Consider the following 14165-nt stretch of genomic DNA (forward strand, 5'->3'; position numbering starts at 1 on the left):
TGAGTCTGCTTCTTTTTTGTTATATTTACTAGTTTGCTGTATTATTTTGGATTCCACATATAAGTGATATCATACAGTATTTGTCTTTCTCTGACTTACTTCACTTAGAATAATGCCCTCCAAGTCCATCCATGCTATTGCAAATGGAAAAATTTTCATTCTTTTTTATGGCCAAGTAATGTTCCTTTGTGTGTATGTATACACATACACACACACACACACACACACACACACACACACACACACACACACCCCATATCCTCTTTATCCATTTATCTGTTGATGGACACTTGGTTTGCTTCCGTATCTTGGCAATTATAAATAGTGCTGTTATGAATAATGGTGCATGTATCTTTTCGAATTAGTGTTTTTGGGTTTTTTTGGATATATACCCAGGAATTTAATTGCTGGGTCATATGGTAGTTCTATTTTTAATTTTTTGAGACACCTCCATAATGTTTTCCACAATGGCTGTACCAATTTACATTCTCAACAACGGTGTACTAGGGTTCTCTTTTCTTCACATCCTCACCAACATTTGTTATTTGTGTTCTTTTTGATGGTAGTCATTCTGACACATGTGAGGTGAAATCTCATTGTGGTTTTGATTTGCATTTTCCTGATGATCAGCGATGTTGAGCATCTTTTCATGTGCTTGTTGGCCGTCTGCATGTCCTCTTTGGAGAAATGTCTATACACGTTTTCTGCCTAATTTTTTTTAACCAGGTTGTTTGTTTTTTTGATATTGAGTTGTATGAGCTGTTTATATATTTTGGATATTAATCCCTTATTGATCATATCATTTGCAAATATTTTCTTCCATTCAGTAGGTTGTCTTTTCATTTTGTTATGTTTTCCTTTGCTGTGCACCATGTTATCTTAAATCCTATAATGAGTGAGCTCTTAGAGGTGATTGCTGGTCCCAGCTGAGTTTTATCTCTTGACTACTGCTTCCAACTATATCTAAATACCTGAGTCTCTCTTTCTTATTACCTTTCAGTTATCTTTGTTAGAACTATCACTCTCCAGAATTATTGCATTTACCATTGCTCATTTATATTTTGGGGTTTCTTAAATGAAATTGTTAGTTCTTTAAATAACCCTTAAGTAACTTCTCTTTGGTCTCTAGGAAGTCTTGAGATTCTCTGAAGTGTTTGTCATTGGCTGGGAGTCAGTGCAGTAGAGCTTGGAATTCCAGGAAAAGTTAGCCCTTTTAGAAAACTACGTCTTTATTCCACATGAGTACATTACTTGAGAAGAAAAGGAGTGGAATTCTGTTTTCTTTTTTCATCCTGTGTGTGCTCTAATCCTTCCAAATGATGTGCCTATAGAAAACATTTTGTCTCTTTCAAAATATCAGTAGTGTATGAAGTGGAAGAGGATATGGAGATCTTTCATCCAGTCATGTGTTTATTGATGTTCCATTGAATAAGTTGTCATGCCCAAATATATAAGTAGGTGCTAGAGATCTAAAGATAAATATGACTCTCCACAGCTTTCAGAAAGCTTGCAGTCTTAATGGGAGAGACAGTGGCACAGAACTATATGCTATACTAATTCATAAAAGTATTCCTGGGGTCTCATAGGAATACCCTTATGGGGCACTGTACCCAGTAGGGACACCATCTGAAAGCAAGAGTTCTTAATTTTGCATGACAGGACTCTTCGGGGATCTGATAAACTCTAAGGATATTCATGTTGGGGTGGTTGTGGATTAAAGTGGTATTATAATATACTGGAATTTTGCCTGATGATTCAGGGAGCCTCCACCAGACCTGTTGCTGCCCCATGAAGAAAGGCCCAGAGAGATACATATACACAAAGAAAGAAGTTCAAACCAGAGCACTTGGGACAGTAAAAAGGGGTCTAAAGCATTTAAATCATGCAATTTTGAAATATTTATTGATCGAAAAATTGTATTGGTGAACCCATACTGTATGTATTACTGTATTGGTGAACCCATACTATAATTACATTCAAAACCCTTTTAGAAAACCAAATTTATTCTAAAAATTCAAATAACATATCTGTGTATAGTAAAGCAAATAATTTAAAATTGATTATCTGAATGATTTTGCCTATTCTGGTAAACACATAGTATTAAATTTACATCTTAATCATTTTTAAGTGTACAGTTCAGTAGTGTTAAGTATATTCACACTGTTGTGCAGTAGATCTCTAGAACTTTTTCATCTTGTGAAACCAAAACTCTATATTCATTAAACATGAATTCTCAGTCCTCCTCTCCCTAGCCCTTGCTTTACGCTAATAATTCTCAGCCATGGTTTTTGATAAGAATTACTTGAGGACTTCTTAAAGGGCTTTGCTGATCCTAAGCCTCACCCCAAAGATTCTGATCCAGTTGGTCTAGGTTCTGCCTTGGGCCTTAGCATCAGTTTAATAGCTTCTGCAGTTATTCTGATGTATAGCTAGAGCCAGTGCATTACGACAAGCAGCAGATCAGCTTGACCGTTTCAGGGGACATGTCTTCACAGACTTCTCTTTGCCATCTTTCTGTTCACAGTGTAATAATGCCGTTATTTCCCAAGCTTTCATGTATATACAAATCACCTGAGGATCTTGTTCAACTCTACATTCTGATTTAGCAGGTCTAGAGTGGGACCTGAGACTGCATGTCTAACAAGCTCACAGGTGATATTGATGCTTCTGGTTCATGGGCCATACTCTGAAAGGCAAGGTGATAAGCAACTTCATGGTATTGTCAAAGTCAAGACTTTTGTGTTGGGGAAAATTCAAGTTTCCAAATATCATCTTGTTGTCATTCCATAAAATCCTCACAGTCTGATGTGTTTTCTGGATGGCTAACTACAAGGTCATCCATCTCTGCTGGCATTGTGCTTCCATTGATATAAATCCTACCCAAAAGTATATTGCCCTGCATTATCCCAACATCTTTGGTGATGAAAGGAAAACCAAGGAATACATAAGCTTAATCTTATTTTCTTCTTTGACATTTCCCACTTTAGGTTATCTTCCATATCTTATGTCCATAATCACTGTGGAAAGATGTCTTTTCTTTAATTCATAACCATGAAGAATTACTCCGAATACTGAAACAATGGAAAGATAATGATTGTACATTGCCAGATGACACCCTTTATCCATTAGGACTTATATTAAAGGAACATCCAACTCAAAACAAACTTACCAGCGAAGGAGATGTCATGGTTATTGTAACTGGTGGGAGGTGTGCAAGCTTGAGATGGTTTAATTAGGCAGCTCAGCAGGATATTAAGGTGTGCACGTCTACACACCACTCTGTCCAGAGGGAGAAAGCTTACAGAAGAGTGAGGAACATCTCCCCCTCATGTCTTACTACCCACATTCAGTCCTGAAATGGTCTATGGTCATTGAATATCCTGTAGTGATTGGCTTAGGCCTGGGTTATGAGAGGGAGACCTCACTGCTTCCTGTTTACTACTACCTAAATGTTTTTACGTAGGTATTTGTTATGGGTTGAATTGTGTCCTCCCCCCATCCGCCCCAAGGTACATTGAGGTCCTAATCCTTAGTACCTCAGAATGTGACTTAGTTTGGAAATAGAGTTGTTACAGATGTGATCAGTTGAGATGAGGTCATACGGGAGTAGGGTGGGCCCCTACTCCAGTATGACTGGTGTCCTTATAGGAAGATGTGAAGACAGAGACAGGGAGAATGCAGTGTGACAATGTAGGCAGAGATTGGAGTTACATAGCTACAAGCTGAGGAATGCCACAGGTTACCAGCAAGCCACCAGAAACTAGGAGGGCGCAAGGAAGGATTCCCCTACAGATTTCAGAGGGAGCATGACGCTGCCTACACCTCGATTTCCGACTTCTAACGTCCAGAACTGTGAAACAGATTTCTGTTGTTTTAAACCACTGAGTTTGTGGCATTTCGTTTCAGCAGCCCTAGGAAACTAATACAACACTTATCCATTACGTTAGTTTTAAATATTAAAAAATCAAGAGTGTATTGGAGGAAGGAGGGTAGGTTATTATAAAGGCAGTGAAAAGTACAACAGCATGATGTTTGCATAGGACTGTTAAGCCGTTGGTTGTTAGTGTTAAAGTATTGGGTTGGCCCAAAAGTTCATTCGGGTTTTTCCATAAGATGTTACAGGAAAACCCGAACGACCCTTTTTGGCCAATCCAATATAAGATTCTGCCATCATCTTTCCATTGTTTCAGTGTTCCTTCAGCGACTTCCCATTACTTTTAGAATAAAGACCAGAATCCATATGTGACATGTGAGGTCCGGTGTCACCTAGTCTTCCACACGAGCCTAGCTAGGATTCTGCTCCTGTCCCCGTGGGCTCTAGTCACCAATAGCCCATCAGTTCTTCAAGCACAGCCTTGTGCTTCCCACCTCATATTCTGCACATGCTCTTCCCATTATCTGTGCTGCTCTCTCTTCATTCCTGCTCTTCATTCACCTAGTTTCATGCCCATTCATCCTTCAGATCTCAGTTCTTAATTCATTTCCTTATGGAAACCTCTGACCTTCGAGGACCAGGCCAAGTTCCCCTGGTATGTAGTTTTGTAGTACACTGTACTTCTTTCCAGGTACTATAATTGTAATTTAATAGCTAACTAATTATAGGCAGGTACTATAGTTAACTCCAGTTTGAAATCAGGGCTGTTGACTCCAAAATTTAAAACCCCCAATACGCTTAACCTCCTTATGGGCAGGGCCCATTTTCTGTCTTGATCACCTTTTTATCCCATCTGGCATAGTACTTTGCACATAACTGGTAATTAACTAATATTAGTGTAAATTTTTTAAAAAGAAAATGTTAATGAATGAAATGTAGTTTTAACAAATTCAAGTAAAGAGCCAACCTTGGTGTGTTTGTGTGGTACTAGGGGATTTCCATATCACAGATCACATTAGGAAGCTTGTACTTAATTCTTCCATCCGTGGTTCCCAGACTTTGATCATGTGAGCACGTGTAATTTAAAAAATTGAGACCAGCATAGATTTGACATCTTTCTGTTTTACCACGTAAAATTCATGTTAAGAGATGGCACCCATGCCACCATCATTTCATAAAACATAATATATTGGTGCTAAATATATAAGCATAGAATGCAGATAATTTAAACTGAATAAATTTGGTTTCATAAAAAAATCACCATGTTTATTTTTTCTCAGTCTCATTGTGCAACACACCAGTGGAAACTTAGGGACTGGCACTCGTCAGTGGATCAGTGTTTAGGAATCGTAGACGGGAAGTTTTGAAGGAATTTATGTTGGCATGTGGCACAGCCTGATTTTTATTTTACATGTATAGCCTTGTTAGCTGTTTGGAGGCTGGATTGTAGGGGACAAAGAGTAGATTTAAAAATAGCAACAAGGAGATTGCTAGAGTGGTCTAGGCACGAGATGATGAAGTATTGGTTTAAATTGGCAAAGGTAAAAATGAAGAAGTATATTGCAGAGATATTTAGGATGTATGGTCAACAGGACTTAGTTTTTGATTTTTTAATGATTCCTAAAAGGTGGGGAATCACAATCACTGGAGTCGTGTGTGTAAACACACACACACATGCCTAGACTTGCCCTAGACCTGAATCAGAATGGTCAAGGGTAGAACCTGGCTGTATGCTTTTTTAAAAGCTACAAGTATAATTCTGATGTTCACCATCAGAATAAAAACCATGGATAGATGGTCAGCAGACCAAGTGGGAGTAGTCAAGGAATACTCCCAGGTTTTTATTTTGGGTTAATGATAAAATTTAGGGAAAAGAGTAGTTTGAACTCCTTCAATGAATCTATTCCATTTTATGAAAACAGTTTTTTATTAAATGGACTGAACTCAGTGAAGGCAGTCTTCTTTCCCTACTCTCAGACAGTGTTTCTCACACATCCCTATAGCTTCTCTGCTCCTTCTGGGTACTGAAGAGCAATCCCATTTTCAAGTATTGAAAAGTTCATTTCAATCTGTTATCTGTGAAATGAGACTATATAAGAAAGCAGATACAGCATAATTACAGTAACAACAAAAAAATGCCCATAACAAGAAATGTGCAAGACGTGAATGAAGAAAACATTTAAATACTACTAAAGGATCCTCCCCTCCAAAAAGAAAACATAAATAGTAACACATTATTTTAAGGTAGAAACTCAGTGTCATTAAGTTGTCAGTTCTCTCTATGTTTGTTTATGGATATAACCGAATGCCAATAAAAATACCAATAGATTTTCTTTGGAACAAGTCATCTTGATTCTAAAGTTCTTGTGGAAAAATCTGCAAGCCAGAAAGGTCATGAAAACTCTGAAAAGGAAAGCATGGTGGCAAGTGGAGAGTCACCCTACTGGATATTAAGATATGTAGTAAAATATCAATAAGTAAAAGTGTGTTTCTAGTGCACACATAGACACACACCAGAATAGAACAGAATAGAAAGTTCATAAATAGAGCGAAATGCATATGAGAATTTGTACATTATAATGACAGCATTCCACTTCATTGAGTAAAGGATGGTCTTAGGGAATCCAAATAGCCATCTGGGGAAGACAAGGGAGAATGTGCCCATTACCAGGATCAAAGTTTCAAGTATAAAAAAAGGTAACAAACAAAAAGATGAAAATAAGCAATAACTTCCATGTTAACTTAGAGTGGGAAAGACTTACCAATCTATTTCACAAATTCCAGAAGCCATAAAATACAGTCACATAGAAAGAAAAAATCAAAACATCGTTATTAAAAAATAAAGTCAAAAGACAAGATAATATGGGGAAAACATTATTTGTGACATAGCTCAAAATAAGGACTAGTATCTGCAATACAGAGAAAATGTCTTGAAAATGGTAAAGGGAAAATGTCAGTAGAAAAAAAGGGCAAAGAAAAAAACTAATGGAAAAGGAGATGCAAATAAAGATTTAACAACATGTGCAACTTCACAAAAGCAAAAAGAATCTGCATCAATAAAACCGACTTTAACAGCTTTCAGCTCTGTGATATTGGTAAACTGTTTGGATGTATATGTGGTTTCAGCAAGCCTAAACCTTGAAATGCATGCTGTAAAGAACGTTCAGACTGGTAAGAAATTTTGTACATAAAATTCAAAGTGTAACTGCAAATAACAAATACCCTTAGTGACAAAACCAAAAACCCTGGACTTTCATGTAGGAGTGAAATGCAATGTGTTGCCACAGGCCCACTCTCCCACTAGACAAAATTGGATACACTACGAAAATCACATTTTAAGGGGTTCAGACAGCTGTGGAAACAAAGGACTGGATGAACTGAACTTACAGAAAAGGGAAAATTGTTACAAAGTGATTTGATAATTGCCAGCCCTTTGTTTATTTGGGGGCAGGATGTAGATCAGGCTTGTTCCAGGCAAAGGGCTTCTGCTTGAGGACAGAGAAGTCAGAAGCCTTTTAGCAGTTGCATAGTACTGTGGTGACAAATTGAAATATTAAGGGACCCTAAATGCACACAGTTTTCACCTTGGGATATTTTCATTGTTCTGTAGCTGTACAGGAAATGGTGGAGCTAGCACAGAAACTTCTAAAAGACAGACTGAGGTACCTTTCAGTTGCACAGTGCTGCGAGAGAGGAGCTCTTCTTCAAACACAGTGAGTTTTCTCTTAAAGGCGTTTGCCAAGTTTTAAAGCTGCGTGAAGTAGGAGGCTAAAGGAGGCTGAAAACCTCTGAAGGTCAGAACTGTCTGTTAGCTTCTAGGGGCGAGGAGATCTGTATTTCCACAATCTACGAACAGGAACATACCAGAAGGAGGTAGAGTCTTACTAAACTTACAGTATATTCCTGATCAAGCTCAATTTCTGACTGGATAGAGTTTATTAGCTACTCACCTTAACAGCCTAATGAAATAAAAGGGAAACCCTCTTTTCTGTGAAACTTCTATGGTTCTTCTATACATACTACCTTGGCACACAGTAACATTTCTAGATGTGTAAAAAGGTCAGACTGGCAATTAAGAGGGAAAAAAAATAGATGCAGGTCCATAGATGTTGCTGATACTGAAGTCAGCTGATAACTCAAATATGTTATATAATATATTCTAAATAGAGGAAAAGGACAAAATAGATGAAAAGAATAGAAAATTTAAAACACTTGGAATGTTTAAACAATAATCAGGGCTTCCCTGGTGGTGCAGTGCTTAAGAATCGGCCTGACAATGCAGGGGACACGGGTTTGAGCCCTGGTCCAGGAAGTTCCCACAAGCCGTGGAGCAACTAAGCCCGTGAGCCACAACTACTGAGCCTGCGCTCTAGAGCCCACGAGCCACAACTACTGAGCCTGTGCTCTAGAGTCCATGAGCCACAACTACTGAGCCCATGGACCTAGAGCCCGTGCTCCTCAGCAAGAGAAGCCACCACAGTGAGAAGCCCACACACTGCAACAGAGTAGCATCTGCTCACTGCAATTAGAGAAAGCCCGCGCACAGCAACAAAGACCCAATGCAGCCAAAAATAAAATAAATAAAAAAACCACACCATTCACTTTATTTAAAAAAAACACAATCAAATAGAAAGTTTAGAACTGAAAAAGGCAGTATCTAGGGACTTCCCTGGTGGTCCAGTGGTTAAGACTGTGTTTCCCCTGCAGCAGGTGCAAGTTCAATCCTTGGTCAGGGAACTAAGTTCCCACATGCCGCATGGCCAAAAAAATTTTTTTTTAAAAGGCAATATCTAAAAGTTAAAACACAATGTATGAATTTGGCAGCAGAGGGGACATAGCAAAATGTAGGATTAGTGAACTGGGATATGGGTCAATAAAAAATGCTCAAACTGAAGCAGAGAAAGAAAGGGTGGAAAAAAGAGTATAAGAGACATGTAATACATACTCAAATGGTTTAACATTCATGTAATCAAAATTCTGGAGGAAAAGAAGAAAGAGAATGGGGCAAAAGCAATATTTGAAGAGATAATAGTTGAGAATTTGTTCAAAACTGGTGAAAGACATCAACCCAGGGGCTCAAGAAGCAAGTAGGAAACTGCACTTATGTGCATCTGGACAAACAGCTGATAAAGTCAGTTAGAACATCTTAAAAGGCGTTAGAGAAGAATACATTGCCCTCAAAAGAACAAGAGTCTAAACCAACAGTCAATGTCCTATGAGAAACAACTGACACCCAGAAAGCAAGGGAATTTCACCTTTAAACTGCTTATAGAACTGTTGGTGGGAATGTAAATTGATACAGCCACTATGGAGAACAGTATGGAGGTTCCTTAAAAAACTAAAAAGAGAACTACCATACAACCCAGCAATCCCACTACTGGGCATATACCCTGAGAAAACCATAATTCAAAAAGAGTCATGTACCACAATGTTCATTGCAGCTCTATTTACAATAGCCAGGACGTGGAAACAACCTAAGTGTCCATCATCGGATAAATTGATAAAGAAGATGTGGCACATATATACAATGGAATATTATTCAGCCATAAAAAGGAACGAAACTGAGTTATTTGTAGTGAGGTGGATGGACCTAGAGACTGTCATACAGAGTGAAGTAAGCCAGAAAGAAAAACAAATACTGTATGCTAACACATATATATGGAATCTAAAAAAAAAAATGGGCAAGATGGGAATAAAGATGCAGACCTACTAGGGAATGGACTTGAGGATATGGGGAGAGGGAAGGGTAAGCTGTGACAAAGTGAGGGAGAGGCATGGGTATATATACACTACCAAATGTGAAACAGATAGCTAGTGGGAAGCAGCCGCACAGCACAGGGAGATCAGCTCGATGCTTTGTGACCGCCTGGAGGGGTGGGATAGGGAGGGTGGGGGAGAGGGAGACGCAAGAGGGAAGAGATATGGGAACATATGTATATGTATAACTGATTCACTTTATTATAAAGCAGAAACTGACACACCATTGTGAAGCAATTATACTCTAATAAAGATGTTTTTTAAAAAAACTGCTTATAGAAAATAACAGCCTAGAATTCTAGGTATAGCAAAAATATGCTTCAAAAATGAAGATAAAATACATAAAATTTCAGACAAAGACTAAAGGATTTCATTGCCAGCAGGCCTGCTCTAAAAGAAATATTAAAGGGATTTCTCCAGGCAGGAACAAAATGATGCTATATGGAAACATGAAAATTGCAGGAGGGAATGAAGAATGTATGTATTAAAAGATAAAGTGTAAATATATATGAATAAATATTGTACAAAACAGTAATTGTCATGTCTTGAGTTTAAATTATATGTACAATTAAAATGCATGGCAACAGAAGAGTGGCATTGCCAAGATTGCAGCAGGACACCCAAGCCTCTGTCTCCCTACAAAGAACTACAATTAGCAAATCGACAAAGAAAATGGCTCTGGGAGTGCTCAAGAGTCCACTTGAGAAGCTTCAGCAACACAGTGGCCCACAAACCTGAGAATAACTGTATAAAACAAGAGTAGGAAGAGCAGTTTCATCTTGCCTGCATCATCCCAGTGCCAAGTCAAGACGGCTCAGTGCCAAGAGGGAGCTCCCTGGTCCAAAATAGTTCCCTTTGCTGGGAAAAGGAGAAAGGAATGAGTGATCAGCTCACCCAGGCTTTCGGGGCACTGCACAAAAGACTTGCTTGATTTCATCCTACCCAGAGACTGGCATAGCTGCGACATCTAGAGATGGCTGGGAACAATGAAGAAGGGCAGGGGCTACCAGTATCAGCCATGTAGTGGGAGTGAACGTGGTTCCCAGTGGCCTGCTCTGCAGAGGACCCCAGTAGCCTTTGCCACTGAGGACCACGACAGCCTTCAGGATGCTGCAGAACCCCTGCAGCTTTCATCATTGAGGACCTCATCACAGACCTCAGCAGACCTCTCCACAGATGATCCCAACAGCTTTTGATGTTGAGGAAACCAATAGCAGCACAGCCACTGTGGACCCTCTACAGCGTCTGTTACTGAGGGCCCCACAGGATTTTGCATTTGCAGACAGCAGCTGCCTCAGTCCCTTCCTGTTTTCCTCTACCTTCTCCTGGTGACCTTGCTGCAGGATGCACAGGACCCGGGATCTGCACTGGCAACTAGCCACGGTCTTTGTGACTGTGTGGGTGCATAATGCCAGCTTAGGTCCATGCATTACCACCATGTGCATACCTGCAGCTAGCCCCAGTAGATGCATGAGTGCATGCCAAAGCCCAGGCACCACAGCTCCTTGTATGCCTGGAGCTGGCCCTGCATCCTTTCACTGGACCTTACTGCCATGCATGTACCTGCAGTTAGCCCCTGCAGCCACACAAGGGCATATCATATAGCCTGGAACCCTGCCGATACTTGTGTGTCCACTGATGGCCCCAGCCCCTGACATTGGCCCTTATCACTGCATGTGTACCCGCAGCTGGCCTCTGCCCCCACAAAGGCACCTACAGCCAGTTCCCATAGTCAAACATGCACACCACCAGCTCTGGCCAGAACTGTTACCAGTCCCACACCCTCACCTCTGGACCTGGAGGCATCACTAAGGACCCCAACATCCACTGCAGCCAGCAGACACCCTGCAGCTCTCACCACAAAGGATCCTGGAGTTGTCAACATTGTGATAAACAGTTGCCTGAGCCGATGACACACTATTTACCCACCAGACCCAGAGACACCACATGCCCCCACACTTGGCACCTCACACCACTAGACCAAGGGCCACAGCATGCACCAGCATGCCCTGACTCACAGGTGAGGCTTTTTCCTTACTAAAATCAGTCCATAAAATCTGAAAGAGGTGACTCCTTCTTCAGATGCATAGACACATAACAACACAAGGTTACACAGATCATGATGCGTGGGGAAACATGACACCACCAAAGGAATAAGTAAACTTCCAGTAATTTATCCCAAAGAAATGGAGATCCACAAACTGCCTGGCAAAGAATCCAAAATAACTGTTCTAAAGTTCAGAGAGCTACAAGAGGACACAGATTGGCAATTTAACAAAATCAAGAAAATGATGCAAGAACAAAATGAGAAGTTCAACAGAGAAAACGTTAAAAAGACCAAACACGTTTTGGAGCTGAGGAATATAATGACTGAAATTTAAAAATGCAATAGAGGGCTTCCCTGGTGGCCCAGTGGTTGAGAGTCCGCCTGTCGATGCAGGGGACATGGGTTCGTGCCCCGGTCCTGGAAGTCCCACATGCCGCGGAGCGGCTGGGCCCGTGAGCCATGGCCGCTGAGCCTGCACGTCCAGAGCCTGTGCTCCGCAACGGGAGAGGCCACAGCAGTGAGAGGCCCGCGTACCACAAAAAAAAAAAAAAAAAAAAAATGCAATAGAGAGCTTCAACAGCAGACTTGGGCAAGAGAAGAGCGAATCAGTGAATTAGAAGACAGTTCATTTGAAATTATCCAGTCAGAGGAGAAAAAAGAATGAAAAGGAGTGAAAAAAGCCTACAGGACATCAAGCCAAATGATATTCACATTATAGAAATCATAGAAGGAAAAGAGAGAAAGGAACAGAATGCTTATTTAAAGAAATAATGGCCAAAAGCCTCCCAAATCTGGGGAAAGATATGGATGTCCAGGTACATAAAGGTCAAAAGTCCTCAATCAGGTTCAACCCAACTAAGATTTCACTGAGACACATTGTAATAAAACTGAAAATCAAAGACAGAGCATCTTTCTAGAGAAAGGAAGATCAGCAAGAGAAAATAAGCTCATTACATACAAGAGAAACCACATCCCCACTCCCACTCCCCAACATAAGTAGATTTATGAGCAGAAATCTTGCAGGCCAGGAGAGAGTGGGATGATATATTCAAATAGCTAAAAGAAAAAAAAATATCAGCCGAGAATACTTTGCCCAGCAAAGTTGAAGTTCAGGAATGAAGGAGAGAGAATTACACTCCTAGGCAAACAAAAGCTGAAGGAGTTCATCACAACTAGACATCCTTTACAAGAAAGCTAAAGGAAATTCTTCAAGTTGAAAAGAAAGAGTGCTAAGTAGTGACATGAAATCATATGAAAGTATAAAACTTACCAGTCAGGGGCTTCCCTGGTGGCGCAGTGGTTAAGAATCTGCCTGCCAATGCAGGGGACATGGGTTCGAGCCCTGGTCTGGGAAGATCCCACAACTGGCTTTCTCCAGTTGCGGTGAGTGGGGGCCCCTCTTCATCGCGGTGCGCGGGCCTCTCACTGTCACGGCCTCTCCCATTGTGGAGCACAGGCTCCAGATGCGCAGGCTCAGTAGTTATGGCTCATGGGCCTAGCCACTCTGCGTTATTTGGGACCTTCCCGGAGCGGGGCACGAACCCGTGTCCCCTGCATCGGCAGGCAGACTCTCAACCACTGCGCCACCAGGGAAGCCCTATGTGGCTTTATTTTAATAACCGCTGAAGGAAAGAACTCACATGTCCTTCAATAGGAAAACAGGTAAACAAATTGTATAATATCCCTACTATGGAATACTACTCAGAAATAAAAAAGAACAATGACATGGATTAATCTCATAAACAATGTTGTATGGAACAAAAACAAGCAAATACTTCATGATTTCATTTATATGAAGTTCTAAAACAGATAAAATTAATCCAGGGACTTCCCTGGTGGCGCAGTGGTTAGGAATCCACCTGCCAGTGCAGGGGACACGGGTTTGAGCCCTGGTCCAGGAAGATCCCACATGCCACAGAGCAACTAAGCCCGTGTGCCACAACTACTGAGCCTGCACTCTAGAGCCTGTGAACCACAACTACTGAAGCCTGCATGCCTAGAGCCCATGCTTCGCAACAAGAGAATCCACCACAGTGAGAAGCCCGCATGCCACAACGAAGACCCAACGCAGCGAAAAATTTAAAAATATATAATAATAATAATAATGAATTAATCCATGACTGGGGAAGATGTTATCTGGAAAGGGGCATGGAAATTTTCTGGGGTGATAGAAAGTTCTAAGTCTTGATTGGAGTGTTGGTTACATAAGTGTATAATATATATTTGTTAAAAATCATCAAACTATACCTTTAAAGTCTGTGTATCTTATTTTATGTAAATTTACCTTGATAAAAAAAATATTGCCAAAACAACAACTTAAGGAAAGAGTAGTAAAAATTTTATTAATTAAAAAGAAGGCAGTGGCACAAGATTGTAAATCAACTATACTTCAATTAAAAAGAAAAGGGCAAATGAAAAGGGAAAAGGGAACATAAACCAGATGGGCCAAATAGAAAACAAATAGTAAGATGGCAGATATAAATCCAA

The 14165-nt window shown here is 40.4% G+C and overlaps 1 protein-coding gene across 2 annotated transcripts in view; it reads left to right on the forward strand.

The window, feature by feature from the left end:
• FANCB (FA complementation group B) overlaps window positions 1-9746 on the forward strand; it is a 51635-nt gene extending 41889 nt beyond the window's left edge. For both annotated transcript variants that reach the window (XM_022562697.2, XM_089904767.1), the window contains one exon: window positions 1-9746. This exon is cut by the window's left edge and continues 19380 nt beyond it. The gene's annotated coding sequence lies outside the window, so the exon portion shown is untranslated.
• The last annotated feature ends 4419 nt before the right edge of the window (window positions 9747-14165 follow it).

This window comes from Delphinapterus leucas, chromosome X (genome assembly GCF_059928025.1).
Source record: "Delphinapterus leucas isolate spDelLeu-1000000601 "Yukka" chromosome X, BTC_Dleu_Yukka2, whole genome shotgun sequence".
In the NCBI taxonomy this organism is placed as follows: Eukaryota; Metazoa; Chordata; class Mammalia; order Artiodactyla; family Monodontidae; genus Delphinapterus; species Delphinapterus leucas.